Source organism: Tupaia chinensis, unplaced genomic scaffold (assembly GCF_000334495.1).
Source record: "Tupaia chinensis unplaced genomic scaffold, TupChi_1.0 Scaffold000290_1, whole genome shotgun sequence".
NCBI lineage: Eukaryota > Metazoa > Chordata > Mammalia > Scandentia > Tupaiidae > Tupaia > Tupaia belangeri.
In genome coordinates, this window is record NW_006159775.1 from 5,029,159 (window position 1) to 5,049,671 (window position 20,513).

Consider the following 20,513-nt stretch of genomic DNA (forward strand, 5'->3'; position numbering starts at 1 on the left):
TTGTAGTAATAATGTTAGCACACTGAAACAACTGAGGTAGTCTCGTTGTAGTAGAGAGGCAATTATAGTAATAATGTTATCATGTTGGGGAAACTGTAGGAGTAACATTGACCTGTGCAGCAACTGTAGCAATAGGTTATCAAGCATGGTGACTATAATGGTAATGTTGCTGGGTGGAGGTTACTGAAGCAGCACTGTTGTGGTGGGCAGCAACTGTAACAGTAGCTTGGCAACTGTGGCAGTAACATTGCTGTTTCAAGGTAACTATAGCGATACAATGTAGCAGTGGTGACACTCTATACAGCAACTGTAGCAATAGCATTACTGAGAGTGGCAACAGTAACAATAGTGTTACTCTGCACAGCAACTGTAGCAATAGGGTTACTAAGCATGGCAACTGTAGCAATAGCATTATTGAGTGCAGTAACTGTAGCAATAGCTTTACTAAGCAGTAACTTTAGCAATAGTTATTGAGCTTGGCAGCTGTAGCAATAGTGTTACTGAGCCAGCAACCGTAGCAGTAGCATTACTGATCAGCAACTAGATCAGCAACTACACCAGTAATATCACCCAGCCTGGCAATGGTAGCACTAGGTTACTGAGTACATGCAACTGTAGCAGTGTATTACCAAGCGCAACAACTGTACTAGTAGCATTTCCTTTTTACAATTTTTGTTTGTTTCTAGGTTCGCATATTTATTTATACACTCAATTTTTAAAAGTTTTTCTTCTCAATTTTAAAAAGTTTATCTATGTCTTGAGATAGAGAGGTACACCCTCAACTGGGTTTTCACGTCACCACCCTTCCCCAACCTCAGACAGACCTCATAGGCGCACACCATGCATGTGTCTGGAATGTATAGGGAAGCCTCCAGGAGTGAACCCAAGACCTTCCCACGAGGGTCCAGCATTGCAGAGAGTGGTATTACCACTGCACCACCAGCTGGCCCCTATCCTCTTAAAATTGTGCACAGTACAACAATGGTAAGTCTAGTCACAATCATTATCTGTTGATATATACCTTTCTAAATCTTAGCTGTTACAAAATACTGGGGGTTTTGTTTCTTTGTTTTTAAAAAGCAACAACAACAAAATGTACTTTACTGCATTTCTTCTATCAACGCCTTAGGAAAATTCAAGACGTATAACCATCAGGACAAACATATGCACATTTTATAAATTGATACCATTTGAGCATGAGTGCCTCTTTCCCATACTCTCATCTAACTGGCTACTTCCATTCTTTTAAATCTTTGCCACTCTCCTGGCTAGCTGTATCATTTCATTGTTTTGATTTGCATCTCTTTATTTCTGAAGTTGAACATTTTTTCATACATTCCCTGACAATTTATATTTATTCGTGAGTTATCCATATCTTTTGATTATTTTATTTTTCTAAGTAACTTGCATGTGTGAGTCTAAAGAATATCAACCTTTGTTTATCATATATGTTTCAAATGTTTCCCAGAATATATTTTTCATAAATAAAAGTATTTAACTAAAAACTTGCTACAGGGAACATGCACTTGCTGGAGAAAGATAGAGAGAGAGAAAGTGAGAAAGCACTCCTCAGAGGGGATGGCCATGACACAATCTCTTCTCCTCCATTCTCCTCTTGAGATTTTGGGCTTGCACACACATGTACCCAGCATGTCTCTCAAGCCACTGGATCTTAAAATAATTTAATATAATATAATCTTTTTAAAAAATATAATATAATTTTTTCTATCAACATTTTCCTTGTTTTTGTCCTTTTTTTGGATCTTAAAATAATTTAATATAATATAATCTTTTTAAAAAATATAATATAATTTTTTCTATCAACATTTTCCTTGTTTTTGTCCTTTTTTTGGTCATGTTTAGCTTATATATAAACATTTTCCTTGTTTTTGTCCTTTTTTTGGTCATGTTTAGGAAGACTTTTTCTATCCTAAGATTATAAAAATGTCCACCTATACTTTTCTCTATCTTCATTTTAGTGTTTTCAAAAATCATTTTACTTATTATTTTATTCTCCTTTAAATTTATTCTCAATTTTTGTATTCTTTTTCCTTTTGCTTCTTTTTAAAACATTTTTCTTTCTCTCTTTCTTTCTCCATTTTTTTCTTTCTCTCTTTTTTCTTTGTCTTTCTTTTTTCTTTTATTTATTTATTTTTTGTCTTGGAGAAATTTTTGCAATAGGGCGCATACGCTCACCAGAAAGATAGAGAGACAGAGAGACAGAAACTGAGAAAGCACCCCTTGGGCGGGATGGCCACACCACAATCCCTTCTCCTTCATTCTCTTCTCAGGATCTTGGGCACACATGCACATGCACCTGGCGTGAGTTTAAGCCACCTGACCCGGGACTCGAACCGCAGTCAACTACATGGGAGTCTAACAACATAGCCATTATGCCAACTGCTGGTCTCTCTTTTTGTTCTATTTTTAAATTTGACCAGAGAGGAACAGAATGAGAGAGAAAAAGAGAGAAGAAAAGTGAGAAATCAAGCCACCAGGTCCAGGACTCAAACTGCAGGTGACCATGTGGGAGTCCAGCACCCTTAACCACCACGCTACCTGCAGGCCTCCCTTTTGCCTCTTCTTGAGTTCTTCAAGCTTGCATTTTGTCTATCGACCCACTACTTATGTACAACTCTTCCCTGAGTTTTTGCATTTTCTGCTTTGCTGTATTCCTTCATAGAGGCAACTCATTTTAAAAATTTTGCTGGTGGGCATGTATGCTTGTCAGAGAGTGACAGGGGAGTAAGAAAGCACCCTTCCCCATAGGGAACAGACGTGCCACAATCTTCTCTCCTCCATTTCTCCTTTTGGAATTTCGGACATGCACATACGCCCCCGGTGTGTTTCCCAAGCCACTGGGTCTGGAACTTAAACTGTCCAATTGGCCATGTGGGATACACCTCAACCACCAGACCATCAGCTGGCTCCAGATAACTTCTTAAGTTTCAGAAATTCATAGATATGTTTGGTCACAAATTTCAACTGTCTCCTAGGGATACTTTTTCGTAAGTATATTTGCTTTATTATTACATTTTGCTGATGTTTTTTATAATTTTTTTTCCTTTTAGTATGTTCGGATCAATGTTGTGCTAGGTTTTGATTTACTGATGGTCATAGAATGACTTCAGTTTTCCAGAGAAGTGGTCTGGGGTCGGGGGTGGGAGGGGATGAGGACTAGGCAGAAAGGCCACAGTAGCCTAAGCATGTCTCCTTTGTAGAGAAGCCAAATATGGTTCAGGAATACTCTTGCTGTTCCCTCGCCCCACTTCTCCCTCTTCCTTTTTTTCAAAGATGAGAGTCTTGCCATGTCACCATCTCTCTGCCTCAGCCTCCTAGCTGGGACTACAGGTGTGCACCATCACACTCTGCTCGTTTTTGGACAGAGTTCTGCCATGTTGCCCAGACCAGCCTCAAGCTTGTGCTCTTCCTACCGCAGCCACACCGTCACTGGGATTACAAGGCACGATGGTGGCCAGCCTTTAGGTCAGACTGAGAATGGAACCAGGGCCACCATGAGATCCCGGTCTACAGAGCACAAAGTCTTAGCAGCATGGGCCATCGTGGCTGGGCTGCTGTTCTCTATTCTGAACCCATTCCTTCTGCTTGCTGTTTTTGTTTTTGCTTATTTTCTTTTAAAGAGAGATCTTTATTTTTTGCTATAGGGTGTGTGTGCTCACCAGAATGAGAGAGAGAGAGAGAGAGACAGAAAGTGAGAAATCAACCCGGGGGAAATATGGTCATGCTGCAATCCCTTCTTCATTTTGGGTATGCATGCCCACGTACCTGGTGTGAGTTTAAGCCACCAGGTCTGGGACTCGAACTGCAGTAGATTATGTGAGAGTCTAGTGACATAATTATTATGCCATCTGCTGGTCCTGTGCTCGTTGTTTTAAGCAAGGCTTTCCTTTATGATGAGCCTCACGTGTTTAAGGAAGGCATTTTTGCTGAGCCCTGATTCCTGCTTCTCTTTTTCTCACTACCATTACTTCTGGCTGATCTCTGCAGAGAGAGAATAGTTTATATTTTGGAGTCCACATAGCCTGTCTGTCTTCCAGTTTTGCTGGAAATAGAGTTTATGGAATATTATTTATTTTCTTTTGTTTCTTAGGTGATTTTCACAAAGTAAACAAGGAAAAAATCCTACCTTAGGTAGCCATGTGTATCCTGGAGCTCTGAACTATTGATTTTAAACATGCTTTTAGTTACTAGCAATTTATTTACTTATTTATTTGAGAGATTTTTGCTATAGGGCATGTGTACTTGCCAGAGAGAGACAGAAAGTGCAAAATCACCCCCCAAGGGAGATGGTCGCACCACGATTCCTTCTCCATTGTCCTCTTAGGATTTTGGGCATGCACACACATGCACCAGGCATGAGTTTTAAGTTGCAGAGTGCAGGATTCAAACCATAGTTGACTATGTGTGAATCCAGTGATGTAACCATTAATCCATCTGCCAGTTCCAGTTATTTGCAATTAAAAAAAAAATCTATGATAGTCTAATAGCTGTTAGTAGAACTTCTAGGTTTTGGGGAAAAGCAGTATGTCATTTGAAAATAAAGATAATTTTTTCATTGCCTTCTGATATGTATAACACTTAGTTTTTTCCTATCATATTGTTTGGCTAAACTTCCCTACATCAACATATAACCACATAAACCCTGTGTCTAACAATATGATGTTTTAAGCCTCATTTAAAAGATTTCCTTGAGAGGGACCAGCAGACGGTGTAATGGTTCTGTCGCTGAACTCCCATGCAGTCAACCATGGTTCAAGTTCCAGACCCAGAGGTTTAAAACTCATGCCAGGCACGTGTGCATGAGTGCCCCAGATCCTGAGAGAAGAATAGAGGAGAAGAGATTGTGGCATGGCCATCCCTTCCGGGGTGGGTGATTTCTCGCTTTTTGTCTTTGTCTCTCTGGCAAGTGCATGCCCCCTATGGCAAAAATCTCTCAAAAACTTTTTCCTTGAGTAAATAATTTTAAAAAATTTTCCCCCCGGTCAAATATGGAAAATAATGAGGCTTCTTGTACCTGAAACTATTGGAATACTTAAAAATTCTTAATCTCGTTAGCATAAAAGAGTGAAAAGAAAGATGAGTATTTGGTATATTTTGCCATGCCATGTGATAGTAGTACATGTGGGCACTGCTCAAGTATTTTGGAGGTTAATAAAAAAAAATCCAAAATGATTCTGTGTTTAAGCTTTTCTCATTAGGGTCAAATGTCTATAAGGGGACCAGCAGTTGGCATAATGGCGATGCCGCTGGACTCCCATGTAGTCGACCGTGGTTTGAGTCCCAGACCCGGTGGCTTAAACTCACGCTGGGTGCATGTGCATGCGTGCCCAAAATCCCAAGAGGAGAATGGAGGAGAAGGGATTGTAACATGGCCATCCCCCCTGGAGGGGTGATTTCTCGCTTTCTGTCTCTCTGTCTCTCTCTCTGTCTGTCTGGCAAGCCCACGCGCCCTATAGCAAAAACCTCTCCAAAAAAAAGTCTGTAAGAATAATTAATCTACTCTGCTACAGCCTAATAAAGATTGCGTGGTGATTAAGAGGACTGACTGAGTTACAACACAGCACATGAATGCCCTCATCCCAGGCGTATTTGGGTTGAACATAATATCATGCCTTAAATGTCTGTAGTGGATACCTTTCAACCATATTCAGGAATATTACATTATTCAGTATTTTTTTTACAAGTTTGCTATAGGGTACATGCGCTCACCAGAGAAAGACGGAGACAGTGAGAGGGAATGCCCACCCCATGGGGCATTAAAATGCTGCAATCTCCTCTCCTCCATTATCATCCTGAGGTTTTAGGCATGCCCACACAAGCACCAGGCACAATTTTCAAGCCACCAGGACTGGGACTTGAACTGTGGTTGGCCATGTGAGAGTCCAGGGGCATAACCACTATGCCACCTGCTGGCCCTTAGGAATCAGCACATTAAATGCTCATAGAAATGATAAAACATGAGGCCTGTACTAAAGTGGATAGATGATACTGTAACTTTAATTCTTTTGGAAATTGGGACCAGCAGTTAGTGTAATGGTTGTGTCCCTGGACTCCCATGTAGTCAACTGCGGTTCGAGTCCCAGATCTGGTGGCTTAAACTCATGCTGGGTGCGTGTGTGTGTGTGTGCCCAAGATCCTGAGAGGAGAATAGAGGATAAGGGATTGCAGTATGGCCATCCCCCCAGGGGGTGATTTCTTGTTTCTGTGTCTCTGTTTCTCTCTGTCTTTATGGCGAGTGCACGCATCCTATAGCAAAAAGCTCTCCAAAAAAATGCTCTGGGAAATTTAGTTTACTAATTGTATTTCTTAGAATTGAATGAATCTCTTCAGGAAACACAGTCATGTCTCATGTAATCATGGGTGTGCAATGACGTGGGCTATCAAGAATCACTTATGTAGCTGAGTTTTAGGGGCAGCTCAGCTTCTGCGACTCCACACGGGCATTCCATTAGGGCAGGTAGTCATCTCTCCCTGGAGCTTCAGAGGTCAGGTCTATGGTTTCTCTTACTTCAGTACCTTCAGTAACGGTAACCCTTCTCTGACCCTGTGCTCTACGCATAGGGCCAAATCAGACAGAACCGCTCATTACGTTACTGCGAGGGAATTTCAGGGTACGAACTAGTGGTTGAGGTAAGGTACAGCTGTAGGCTCTCATTACTCAGTTTAATAACAGTTCTGAACATCATCTCTCTGGCATGCTCTGGGACGCTGCTGTTACCTGTCCAAAGGCCAATTACTAAATTATTTTGATTGCATTGCCCAGTTTGAAGTCTCAGACCTCTCAATTCCTGGAGACTTGGGGCTCTTGGAACTCTGGGTTCTAGGTCTACCTGCCCCTTTGGCTGCAAAAGTGATGCACAGGTCAGAAGTTGTGTGAATAGAACGTGACTGGTCAGTTAGTTGTAACTTGGATGAAAATTTCTCAGTGGGCATTCTCTTCATCTCTCATTATTGCTATCCTCTGTCACTCACGGGACTGAATAATTGGAGAAGCATTGAAATTGGAACCTGGAAGACCTGAGTTTGGGTCCCTGATTTGCCAATTACTAGCAGCGTTGCCTGGGAAGCGTCTTTAATTCTCTGAGTCTCCGTTTTGCCATTGAGAAAACAGATACTCTCCAGCGAGCGGGTGGCACAGAAGTTGAAGCTGCTGGACCTTACATGTCCAACTCTGTGATTTCATTCCCAGATCCAATGACTTAAGAAACACACCGGGCGTGTGTGCATGCATGCCCCAAATTCAGAGAGGAGAAGAGGGAGAAGGGACTGCGGTGTGGCATTCACTCAGGGAGTGTCTCAGTGTCTCCCTCTCTCTCTACTGAGCACATGTGCCCTATATCAAAAATTAAAAAAATAATAATAAAAAAATAAAGGAATAAGACAAAGAAAGTAGACACTCTTTGCCTTTCTTTATTGGGTTGTTGGGAGGTTTAAACCGCATGCTAAAGGTGACAACCATGTGTAGCTTGATGTCCCATGACAGGAGACTATAATTCCATGTAGAAGGACAGTCCGTTAGGTGATGAACATTTGGCTAAGAAATGAGGCAGTGCCCAGAGACAAGTAATCACAGTTACTCCCCATGAATGACCATTGAAATGAAACAGCCCAAACCCCAGTATTTTTAGAACAGGGCATAGTGCAGAATTTCTACATATTTGCATATATTTCCCAGCACATGGGACATATGTATACAAAAAAAGTTGTACATTATTTATCTGGAACCCAATTTTAACTGGGAGTTGGGTGTTTGTCCTTGCCAAAGTTGGCAACCCTACGCGGATGATTCTCATGAGCAACCTGGTTTCGGAACCTCTGCTGCGGATCCTGAATGGGCCTGTCCTAACCTGATTGTCTACACGGCAGGATTTCAGATGCTCCAGGGAGATGACTGTGGCTTCTTCCATGAGAAAAATAAAAGTCCTGCTTCACCATCTTCTTCTTTTAAATTTAAAAAAATTTATTATATCGCCTTTAATAATATAATGGATACATAACATTTGCTTGTCTGCCCATCTATTTCTGTAGTAACTAGATTCTCCCACAGATCAGATCCACAGTAATAAAATGTCTGGCATGAGATAACTAACACTTTTCATCTTCTCAAGTCCTCTCCCAGAGCCCAATTCAATTGCTAGATACAACTGAAATATTCTTTCCAAACCCCATGCTCCGAGGGCCAAGATTTGAGTATAAAGGGGTATCCCAAGTACAGACCCAATGGGACTATGCTACTTGTTCCCACAGTGGCACCATCTTCGTGTTAAGATTTTATACATTGGGAACCAGCAGTTAGCGTAATGGCTATGTCGCTGGACTCCCATGTAGTCGACCGTGGTTCGCGTCCCGGACCCGGTGGCTTAAAACTCACACCAGGCGCGTGTGCGTGCGTGCCCAAGATCCCAAGAGGAGAATGGAGGAGAAGGGATTGAGGCGTGACCATGCCCCCTGGAGGGTGATTTCTCGCTTTCTGTCTCTCTGTCTCTCTCTGTCTGTCTGACGAGCGCACGCGCCCTATAGCAAAAAACTCTCAAAAAAAGATTTTATACATTGTTGGGGCAGATGGTGGAGCAGTAGTAACACAGTCGGGTCCACATGAGATGGTCCTGGGTTTGTGTCCTAAAGCCTCTGTGTGCACACCAGGCACATGTGTGCATGTGGTCAGCCTGTGATCGGGGCTGTGTAAGGCTAGGAGTGGACTGTGGTGCAAGACTCTGTTGGGTAATGCATTAATTATGCTATGTAATAATACATTCTTGCAAAGGAATACTCTGAAGCCATTGAAAAGGATAATGTAGATCCATCTGAGTGGAAAACAGTCCATAATATGTTGAATGAAAAAACTAGGTTAATGAATAATGGGTTTAAGATGATTTTATTTCTTTTGTAATATATATCATATGTAATATATGTAGTATATAATACACATAATAAATGCAATATGTAGTATTTATGTAGTATTGATGTATATATATATATACATACATACATACATACATATATATATGTATGTATACTATCTGAAAGACTGTAAGGCCAGCAGGGGGCATGCTGATTAAGGTGCTGGACCCCACATGGCTGACTACAGTTTGAGTCCCAGACCTAGTGACTTGCTTTCTCACTTTCCTCCTCAATCTGTGTCTTTCTCTGGTCAAATTAAAATAAATGAAGGGGCCAGCAGTTAGCATAATGGCTATGTCTCTGGACTTCCATGTAGTCAACTGCAGTTCGCGTCTCGGTGGCTTAAATCTCACTCCGGGCGCATGTGCGTACATGCCCAAGATCCCAAGAGAAGAACTGAGGAGAAGGGATTGCGGTGTGGCCATCCCCCCTGGGGGGGTGATTTCTCGCTTTCTGTCTCTCTGTCTCTGTCTGTCTGGTGAGCGCATGCGCCCTATAGCAAAAACCTCTCAAAAAAAAAAAAAGAATACATAAATAAAATAAATAATTCTTCAAAAAAAAAAAAAGCAAGCAAGTTGAGACAGCTATCGGATTTTATGCATTTGGAAAGACCTATTAGGATACAAGAAAGATCTCTTAGGCTTGTTTCTGAAAAATGTTGATTTTGCCTAACAATTCTATTATTCAGAGATATCTTGAAGCATTCTTGATTCTTCGGATTAGTCACTAGTTATAAAATTATTATTACTTATTATTATTTGTACTTGATGGACTAAGTTATTGCTAAACTCGTAGGGCCAATTTTTCACGTTCAGTCATGTCGCTGTCATTAATACTATTATTTTTTTTAAATGGAGAAAACAAAGAAGGATTTAAATCCAGGGCCTGGATATATTTTGATTTATTATGATTAGAAAAAGTCTGGTAGTGGGGACCAGCAGATGGTGAAATGGTTATGTTGCTGGACTCCCATGTAGTCGACTATGGTTTGAATTTCAGACCTGGAGGCTTAAACTCACACTGGGCACATGCACATGCGTGCCCTGAATGAAAAAACTAGGTTAATGAATAATGGGTTTAAGATGATTTTATTTCTTTTGTAATATATATCATATGTAATATATGTAGTATATAATACACATAATAAATGCAATATGTAGTATTTATGTAGTATTGATGTATATATATATATACATACATACATACATACATATATATATGTATGTATACTATCTGAAAGACTGTAAGGCCAGCAGGGGGCATGCTGATTAAGGTGCTGGACCCCACATGGCTGACTACAGTTTGAGTCCCAGACCTAGTGACTTGCTTTCTCACTTTCCTCCTCAATCTGTGTCTTTCTCTGGTCAAATTAAAATAAATGAAGGGGCCAGCAGTTAGCATAATGGCTATGTCTCTGGACTTCCATGTAGTCAACTGCAGTTCGCGTCTCGGTGGCTTAAATCTCACTCCGGGCGCATGTGCGTACATGCCCAAGATCCCAAGAGAAGAACTGAGGAGAAGGGATTGCGGTGTGGCCATCCCCCCTGGGGGGGTGATTTCTCGCTTTCTGTCTCTCTGTCTCTGTCTGTCTGGTGAGCGCATGCGCCCTATAGCAAAAACCTCTCAAAAAAAAAAAAAGAATACATAAATAAAATAAATAATTCTTCAAAAAAAAAAAAAGCAAGCAAGTTGAGACAGCTATCGGATTTTATGCATTTGGAAAGACCTATTAGGATACAAGAAAGATCTCTTAGGCTTGTTTCTGAAAAATGTTGATTTTGCCTAACAATTCTATTATTCAGAGATATCTTGAAGCATTCTTGATTCTTCGGATTAGTCACTAGTTATAAAATTATTATTACTTATTATTATTTGTACTTGATGGACTAAGTTATTGCTAAACTCGTAGGGCCAATTTTTCACGTTCAGTCATGTCGCTGTCATTAATACTATTATTTTTTTTAAATGGAGAAAACAAAGAAGGATTTAAATCCAGGGCCTGGATATATTTTGATTTATTATGATTAGAAAAAGTCTGGTAGTGGGGACCAGCAGATGGTGAAATGGTTATGTTGCTGGACTCCCATGTAGTCGACTATGGTTTGAATTTCAGACCTGGAGGCTTAAACTCACACTGGGCACATGCACATGCGTGCCCCAAATCCCAAGAGAATGGAGGATAAGGGATTGTGGCTTGGTCCTTTTCCTGGGGGTTGATTTCTCACTTTCTGTCTCTCTCTGTCTATCTGGTGTGTGCATGTGCTCTATAGCAAAAATATCTTTAAAACAAAAATAGAGAAAGAGAGAGGGAGAAAGTCTGGTAGTTAGCCCCGTTTGAATCATAAAATACTATTAACTTCTAGAACAATATTTAAACCTCTTAACCTTGATGACATGCATAACAGCCAATGCAAGCAGCTGAGTTCAGAGCTTTGCATACTTCAGCACGTGGATCAGACTTTGTGGGAATACCTCAATCAGATCTGTTCCAAACACATTCACTTGACTCTCTTTAATTCGCTTTCACACAGCTCCTCAAAGCACTGCCCATGGTAGTAGGCTCACTCTTAAAAGTACTGGTTTGATCTCTAACCTCAACTATGGAGAAAGTTAGCATCTTTCCTCTATCACGGAAGACTTTCTAAGAATTTATGTTTTCCCAAGTCAGGTTCTGCCCCAATTTCTGGTTTAGGATGAAATTTCTTCTTCCTGTTTGTTCACTGTTGCTCGTCTTGATCTTTAATCCTCCAGCAATCCAGATAGGAAACAGAGCTGTTTTTCCTTAATCTCCTCTACCCACTCTAAGCGTACACCGTAAACACAAGGCAGCCAATGGAGCTGGTTTTTCTGAGTGACTCCATGCAAGACAGTATTTTAGAGTCTGTCCTTAGAAATGTGTCATTAATGCTTTCCTTTTTTCTACTCCAGCCTCAGCTACTCATTTTTTTCTGGGTCTTTGTCCTCGAATTCTTCACTTCTCCTCATTCGCTGTCCATTCCTGAGCTCCCTCACCCCGCTCCACATTATAATATTTTTCTGAAAAAAAAGTTGTTTTCTTTCCCTGTTTCTTGCTCCTTTGGTGTTCAGGCTTCCCTTTCTCCAGCTATAATGACTACCAAGATGCTTTGCTAAACAAGTTTTCTCCCTAGAAGGAATTCTGCCACCAGCGAGTTTTTAAAATCAGAATACGTGCATAAAATAAGCAATAATTTCAACAGTAAAAAAGATAATGTAAGCGAAGCATGATTTTGTTCCACTCCATTCTGCAAAGATTCCAATTTTTGGGTTCTCTTTCCCAAAGGTATCGTCTCGTGCATTTCTTCTTCAAAAAAAAAAAAAGCAAGCAAGTTGAGACAGCTATCGGATTTTATGCATTTGGAAAGACCTATTAGGATACAAGAAAGATCTCTTAGGCTTGTTTCTGAAAAATGTTGATTTTGCCTAACAATTCTATTATTCAGAGATATCTTGAAGCATTCTTGATTCTTCGGATTAGTCACTAGTTATAAAATTATTATTACTTATTATTATTTGTACTTGATGGACTAAGTTATTGCTAAACTCGTAGGGCCAATTTTTCACGTTCAGTCATGTCGCTGTCATTAATACTATTATTTTTTTTAAATGGAGAAAACAAAGAAGGATTTAAATCCAGGGCCTGGATATATTTTGATTTATTATGATTAGAAAAAGTCTGGTAGTGGGGACCAGCAGATGGTGAAATGGTTATGTTGCTGGACTCCCATGTAGTCGACTATGGTTTGAATTTCAGACCTGGAGGCTTAAACTCACACTGGGCACATGCACATGCGTGCCCCAAATCCCAAGAGAATGGAGGATAAGGGATTGTGGCTTGGTCCTTTTCCTGGGGGTTGATTTCTCACTTTCTGTCTCTCTCTGTCTATCTGGTGTGTGCATGTGCTCTATAGCAAAAATATCTTTAAAACAAAAATAGAGAAAGAGAGAGGGAGAAAGTCTGGTAGTTAGCCCCGTTTGAATCATAAAATACTATTAACTTCTAGAACAATATTTAAACCTCTTAACCTTGATGACATGCATAACAGCCAATGCAAGCAGCTGAGTTCAGAGCTTTGCATACTTCAGCACGTGGATCAGACTTTGTGGGAATACCTCAATCAGATCTGTTCCAAACACATTCACTTGACTCTCTTTAATTCGCTTTCACACAGCTCCTCAAAGCACTGCCCATGGTAGTAGGCTCACTCTTAAAAGTACTGGTTTGATCTCTAACCTCAACTATGGAGAAAGTTAGCATCTTTCCTCTATCACGGAAGACTTTCTAAGAATTTATGTTTTCCCAAGTCAGGTTCTGCCCCAATTTCTGGTTTAGGATGAAATTTCTTCTTCCTGTTTGTTCACTGTTGCTCGTCTTGATCTTTAATCCTCCAGCAATCCAGATAGGAAACAGAGCTGTTTTTCCTTAATCTCCTCTACCCACTCTAAGCGTACACCGTAAACACAAGGCAGCCAATGGAGCTGGTTTTTCTGAGTGACTCCATGCAAGACAGTATTTTAGAGTCTGTCCTTAGAAATGTGTCATTAATGCTTTCCTTTTTTCTACTCCAGCCTCAGCTACTCATTTTTTTCTGGGTCTTTGTCCTCGAATTCTTCACTTCTCCTCATTCGCTGTCCATTCCTGAGCTCCCTCACCCCGCTCCACATTATAATATTTTTCTGAAAAAAAAGTTGTTTTCTTTCCCTGTTTCTTGCTCCTTTGGTGTTCAGGCTTCCCTTTCTCCAGCTATAATGACTACCAAGATGCTTTGCTAAACAAGTTTTCTCCCTAGAAGGAATTCTGCCACCAGCGAGTTTTTAAAATCAGAATACGTGCATAAAATAAGCAATAATTTCAACAGTAAAAAAGATAATGTAAGCGAAGCATGATTTTGTTCCACTCCATTCTGCAAAGATTCCAATTTTTGGGTTCTCTTTCCCAAAGGTATCGTCTCGTGCATTTCTTGGGCGCTTACATTGATTCATTGATTCATTGATCCATTGATTCATTGATTCATTGATTCATTCATTTATTTATTGGTATCAGGTACATATGCTTGCCAGAGGCGGACAGATACAGAGACAAAGAGAGGGAAGGTGAGAAAGCACCCCTTTGGGGGGGATGGCCACGCCAAAGTCCCTTCTCTTCCATTCTCCTCTTGGGATTTTGGCACACACACACGAACCTGCCTGGAGTGTTTTTCAAGCCATTGGATCCAGATTCAAACTGCACAATTGACCATGTGGGATCCAGCTGCTTTAACCTCCACACCACCTGGCCCTACATCCCCACATTTGGAAATCCTGACTTCTTCCATGTTTGAATGTGTTTGTCTTCTATCATTATGTTAAGCAACAATATGTATAAAAGTAGTGCATGGTATTTTCCTTCCCTGGTGACTTATGAATATTATTGTAGAATTCAACACTCCAATAAAGCAGTCCAGAGCTAGTTTATTTTTCTCTATTTTAATGAGTTGAACATTTTCACTTGGCTTCCCTTAAGAGTCTTCTTTTTTTGTTGTTTATTGAGTATATTGATCAGTGTTGGTTAATCTATATTAATTTTCCTGTCCTTCGAATCTGCTGATTTTAGTCTTTCTAATTTAACCTTCTGTAAGATAGCAGACAGCTTGTAAGGGGAAAGTCTCTCTTTCATTCTAAGCAAATTGAAAGTATAAAAAGCAAGAATGAAAAAGTGAGGCAATAACCAAATTAAAAAATACAGCTGCTCTAACACAGAAGGAAGCATACAGATGTGAAGAAATGGAAAGTTAAAAGAGAAGTCAAGGAACCAGCAGTTGGCACGATGGCTATGTCACTGGGCTCCCATGTAGTAAACTGCAGTTCGAGTCCCAGACCTGGTGGCTTAAACTCCTGCCAGGTGCGTGTGTGTGTGTGCCCAAGATTCCAAGAGGAGAATGGAGGAGAAGGGATTGCAGCATGGCTATTCCCGCTGGGGCTGATTTCTCACTTTCTGTTTCTCTGTCTCTATCTTTTCTGGCAAATGTATGTACCCTATAGCAAAAACCTCTCAAAAAAAAAAAAAAAAAAACAAAGATAGGCAGAGAAAATGGAAGATGTAATATATGCCAAAGAATTCCCGAAAGAGTTCATAGAATGGAAGGGAACTGATGGCTATGAACTTTCCAAAATTTAAGAAAGATATCCTAATGCTAAGCCCTGAGCAGATTAAATAAAAACATATCACTCAGAAAGCTCATAGCAAAGCCAGAGAAAACTAGCAGCGATGGAGAGAAATGACCTACAAAAAATTACAGCTATTACAGATGAATATAGCCACTGCTATCGTGAGACGATGCTTACCACCTTTAAAGGCTGAAGAAAAAATAACCAAGAGTTCTGTGTCAAGCTAGCAATCATTGAGCAGTGAAAGCAAAAGGAAAATAAAGATGTATTTATATAGATAACAACTGGGAGTTTCTTCTTCTTCCCTTTATTCATTTATTTAGTTAGTGAGTTTTTCCTATAGGGCACGTGTGCTTGCCAGAGAGAGACACACAGATAAAGAGACAGAGAAGGACAGTGAGAAATCACCCTCGAGGGGGGATGGCCATGCTGCAATCCCTTCTCCTCCTTTCTCCTCTTGGGATCTTGGCCATGTACACACGTGCCCAGCATGATTGTCACACTCCTAGGTTCAGGGCTTGAACGGACCTAACAGAGCCAAGAAGCCAAGTCATAGAAAAAAACAGATAAAATATCTCCGTATTAATCCTAAAAGTGACAGCAATAATGATTTTTAAAAAGACAATTTTATGGACTTTAAGAAAATGGAAAAATAATGTGGGCACAGCATGTCAGATGGAAAGGGTGCTATTTGTTAAATTGTTGTAGCTTTTAGGTTGAGAAAGAGACATTGATGATTTTAGAATTATTTTAGAATAAAAAATTAAATATATATATGTTAAAATTGAGGATAATTGATGAACTAATAGGAACAGTAGAAAACAGTAAAGGAGAAAAAGGCAATAAAAAAACTGTATTAATCCACCCTAAGACTTGATAGGGATAAAGGAAGTTAGGAGAATGTATACTGAATACATAGAAGTATTCCTTTTTAGTTTAATTATATTTTGGATTTTTTTTGTTGCATTTATTCTGCTTTTTCATCAATTTCGAATGTACATATGATAACTTGTTTTGCCGGTTTTCCATATTTATTTTTCTGTTAGTTTATTTTGTTCAGTTTTCTCAAGCCTGTTATTTCACATCTCTGAATTTTCCATGATGTCTGCTATCTTTTTATTTCTGCTCTCCACATGGCCATGAATTTTGTGATGATATTGTTTGCCTTTTTCACTGTTTTTTTTGAATTCTGCCAGCTTATTTTGCATCTGTTTCCTTGAGCCCTCCTTTTCTCTTTCTTTTTTGGAGAGGTTTTTGCTATAGGGTGCATGCGCTCGCTGGAAAGACAGAGAGAGACAGAGAGACAGAAAGGGAGAAATCACCCCCCAGGGGGATGGCCACACCACAATCCTTTCGCCACCATTCTCCTCTTGGGATCTTGGGCACGTGCACACATACGCCCAGTGTCAGTTTAAGTCACTGGGTCCGGGACTCAAACCACAGTTGACTACATGGGAGTCCAGCAACACAGCAGTCACGCCAACTGCTGATCCTGAGCCCTTCTATCTCTTTATTTCCCAGGGATAGGTGAGTGTGTGTGTGTGTGTGTGTGTGTGTGTGTGTGTGTGTGTATGTGTGCATGTGCATGCCTATGTTCAAATTTTTTTCAGTTTTATAAAATCAATTTTAGTCTCATTCTCGTTATGATCTTTCTGTGGTTGTCTATCTTTTGTATGCCATGTTCTTTTTCCTCCTGTTCTTTTTTCCCCCTCCTATTATTTTTCCCTTTTTTTCTATTATCTATTTTGACTTTATTTTTGGCATAATCTTTCTGGTTTGTGGCTAACATTTAAACATATACATTATTTTAATTTGTTATAGGACATATATACTCACCAGAGAGAGAGAGAGAGAGAGAGAGAGAGAGAGAGAGAGAGAGAGAAAGTACTCCCTCCCTCCCGGAGGGGATGACCAAGCTGCAATCCCTCCTCCATTCTTCTCTAGGGATTTTGGGCATGCATGCACATATGATTTGTTTTTTAAGCCAATGGTTCTGGGACTTGAATTGCACAGTCAGCTATGTGGATCCAGTTGCCTTAATGCCACAGGCTGACCCAGGTAGGTATTTTTTATTCTGACCAGTGGTGAAGACTTTATCGTGACGGACTCTGAATGAAGTCACTTCAGGCCTCTCCTTGGTATATTAGGTATCTTGACTCATTGCAGAGTTTAAAGAGACTCCGAGCAATTGGTGTCAATGTAGTACTGTATGGTCCTGAAGAGACTGGGGTGCTTAAAGGTGTTCATTCCGATCGGGGACACATCTGTACTCTGGGTAAACAAAGGGGTGTTAAGCCTAGCGTAACTTATCAGGCTTCCACCACAAACGCAGGCCTTGTTTACAAGTACGGATCTTCTCCATGTCAGACTCGTAAGTGGACGACTCTGGAAACTTCCTGCTTACATGTTTCTGAAGGAAAGAATTCATTTATTCATTCTTTCATGTATTTTAAATTTGCTACAGGGCACATGTGCTTGTGAGAGAGACAGAGACAGAGAATGAGAAAGTACCCCTGGGGGATGGCCACACCACAAGCCTTTCTCCTCCCTTCTCCTCTTGGGATTTTGCACATGCATACACATGGACCTGATGAGGTTTTCAAACTGTCTGGTCCAGGACTTGCACTGCACAGTTGGCCATGTGGGATCCAGCCACCTTAACCACCATACCACCAGCAGGGCCAAGACTTCGTTTATTAAAGATAGGTTAGTCTTCCTTCTCTCCCTAACAATTGTTTTTCATATCTAGTCAGGTGAAGAACACTGGAAATAGAATTGGTAGTGACTATAAATATTGTTATATTTTAATTAGGGAGCTGTTTCTTGCCTTGGGAACAATGCTTTCTTTCCTATCTTAAATGATCTATTTTGGGGTTAAGTGATTTTAATTCTCTAGCTTGGTTCTTCTCCAACACTCAGGGTCACACTTAAGGAGAACTCAGATCTTGATAACACTGAATTTCCTTTCCTTCCCCTTGTTGACCATTCTTTTTTGTCTCCCTTTTTTTGTTGTTGCTGTTTTTCCTTTACATTGTTTTTTTCCATTTCTTTTCCAGTTTTTTAAAGGTACTATATACATTTTGTTGCTACTGTGTTTGTGATCTCTTTGTTGTTACAGTTTATCATCTGCTCTCACAGGTTAATGTTTGTATGGGATAGATTCAAGTTTTATCAATTTCATTATATGACTTGCTACATCTCTCCCATTTGCTATTTTCTCTGTAATGTTTTAAATTGTTATATAATAGCATATGTAGAACAAGACATTTGTATATTAAATAACCTTTTATATTATCCTGTTAATAAGATCTTTCCCTGTGCTCCGAGTTTCATCCTATGCTCAACAAGGAAAACACTAGTGAACTACATCACTATCCAACACAACAGTCAGCAGTGTCCAAACTACCCTGAGGGGAGTGGTTCTATTCTTGCCTCACCCTATGGTGTTATTTTGAATCCCTGTAAATAATTTTTAAAGTTGATTTTACTTCTTCCAGGAGAGAGAGAGAGTGAGAAGAAAAAGGGAGAGAAGGGGAGAGACAGATAGTATCCTCATGAGGGTTTTCATGCCATGATCCACCCCCAGCCTTACTAAGCCCAGATCATGGCATGTGCATACCTGGTATATAGGAGAGACCCCGATGGGAACCTGGGATCCTCCCATGTGGCTCCATCATCATGGAATATTGCATTGTTGTTATGTCATGGCTGTCAGTCTTCTGAAAATATTTTTTTTAATTTTTCAATTGTTAATGACAGAGGTCATGTGTGTGTATGTGTGCACACGCGTGTCAGAAATGAGGCCCCCTCCAAAAGAGACTGGTCATGTCACAGCCCTTTTTTCTCATTTTCTCCATCCTGTCAGGATCCTGAGCACATGTACACACACACACTTGGAGTGTTTGTCAAGCTGTCAGAGGTGAATTTTGAGCCACGCTGACCATAGGGGATCCTGCTCCTAAGGCACACTGATTAATCCCTGGACTAGAGGTCTGCCCTCCAGCAAAATGGTGTTGACATGCATTGACTTCCAAAGTTATGGTCTACCTACAAAGGAACAAGAGTGGAAGGTCAAGCGCTAGGTTCGAACAATTTTCTGGCAACTTGTGATGTTTTTGAGTAGATACCTGAAGAAGCAAAGAAAAAAGACTATAGGAAATTGGTAAAAATCTTTTGACATTTAGTATTCATTGAATAATCGCTTAAAGACAATGCCTAAAATACTCTTCCATAGGAACCACGGGACTCTGTAAAACTATGTTCAGTTAGAGTTCTAATCTCCAGGAATGTATTCCCATGATAAACTGGTAAAAGTGCATGTATTTCTTGATTGGCTCACTATTAATCTCCCCCTTAGATTGAATAGGTCTGCCAGTTAATTTTTGTGTTTTTTTTTTTTTTGTAATCACATAACCTACAAATAAAGATAATTTTTAAATGTAATTTTTAAATTTTATTTTAAACATTTATTTAGGTATTTACTTGTGATTTTTCAAGCCACTCTGTCTGGGACTCAAACCACAGTCAGCCATGTGGGTATCCAGCACCTTAACCACCACATCACCTGCTGGTCCAATAAGAATAATTTCCATCACTTTCTTTCTACCATTTTTAATCTCTTAATTTTCTCATCAAAATGCATTGGCTAACTTTTGCCAAAATATACATTTTTTTGTGATTCTATTGGGATTTTTTCATATTAATCATGTTTATACAACTTGTTTGATTCTTTTTTTTTTTTTTTTTTTTGGAGAGGTTTTTTAGCTATAGGGCATGTACACTCACCAGAAAGACAGAGACAGAGAGACAGAAAGCAAGAAATCACCCTCAGGGGTGATGGCCAAGCCGCAATTCCTTCTCCTTCTTTCTCTTCTCACTCACGCACACACACCCTATGTGAGTTTAAGCCACCAGGTCCAAGACTCGAACCACGGTCGACTACATGGGAGTTCAGAGACATAGCCATTATGCTAACTGCTGGTCCTGATACAACTTGTTTGAGATAGCTCTTTATAGAATAACACATATCCTCTTATCCCAGATTTTATGAGGAGTTTTAACATCAGAAATTACTTAATTGTATCAGACAGTTTATGGCCCTTATAGGAGACACTGTATGCTAACAAATGTGTGAAAAATTGCTCAATACCGTAAGCCTTCAGGAAAGCGTAAATTAAAAGCAAAGCGAGACACCATTACAGCCTACCTGAACTGCCGGTAGGAACAGGGTTGACCATAGTAGGAGTGGAAAATGTGAACATGAACTTTTCAGTGAGGCTAGTAGGAATGTAAATTGATATAACCACTTTGGGGAAACTGCCATTATCTCTTAAATCTGAGTCTACACATGTCATAAAACCTAGAATTTTGACTGTTGAGCATATCACCAACAGAAATGCATATTCTTGTTAGTCACCTCTCCCTCC

General features: G+C 40.1%; 1 long non-coding RNA gene across 1 annotated transcript in view; it reads right to left on the bottom strand.

Moving 5' to 3' along the window:
* The window catches only part of LOC102469294 (uncharacterized), a 48,460-nt gene that overhangs the window by 22,005 nt on the left and 5,942 nt on the right, over positions 1 to 20,513 (bottom strand). The gene's annotated exons all lie outside the window — the stretch shown is intronic.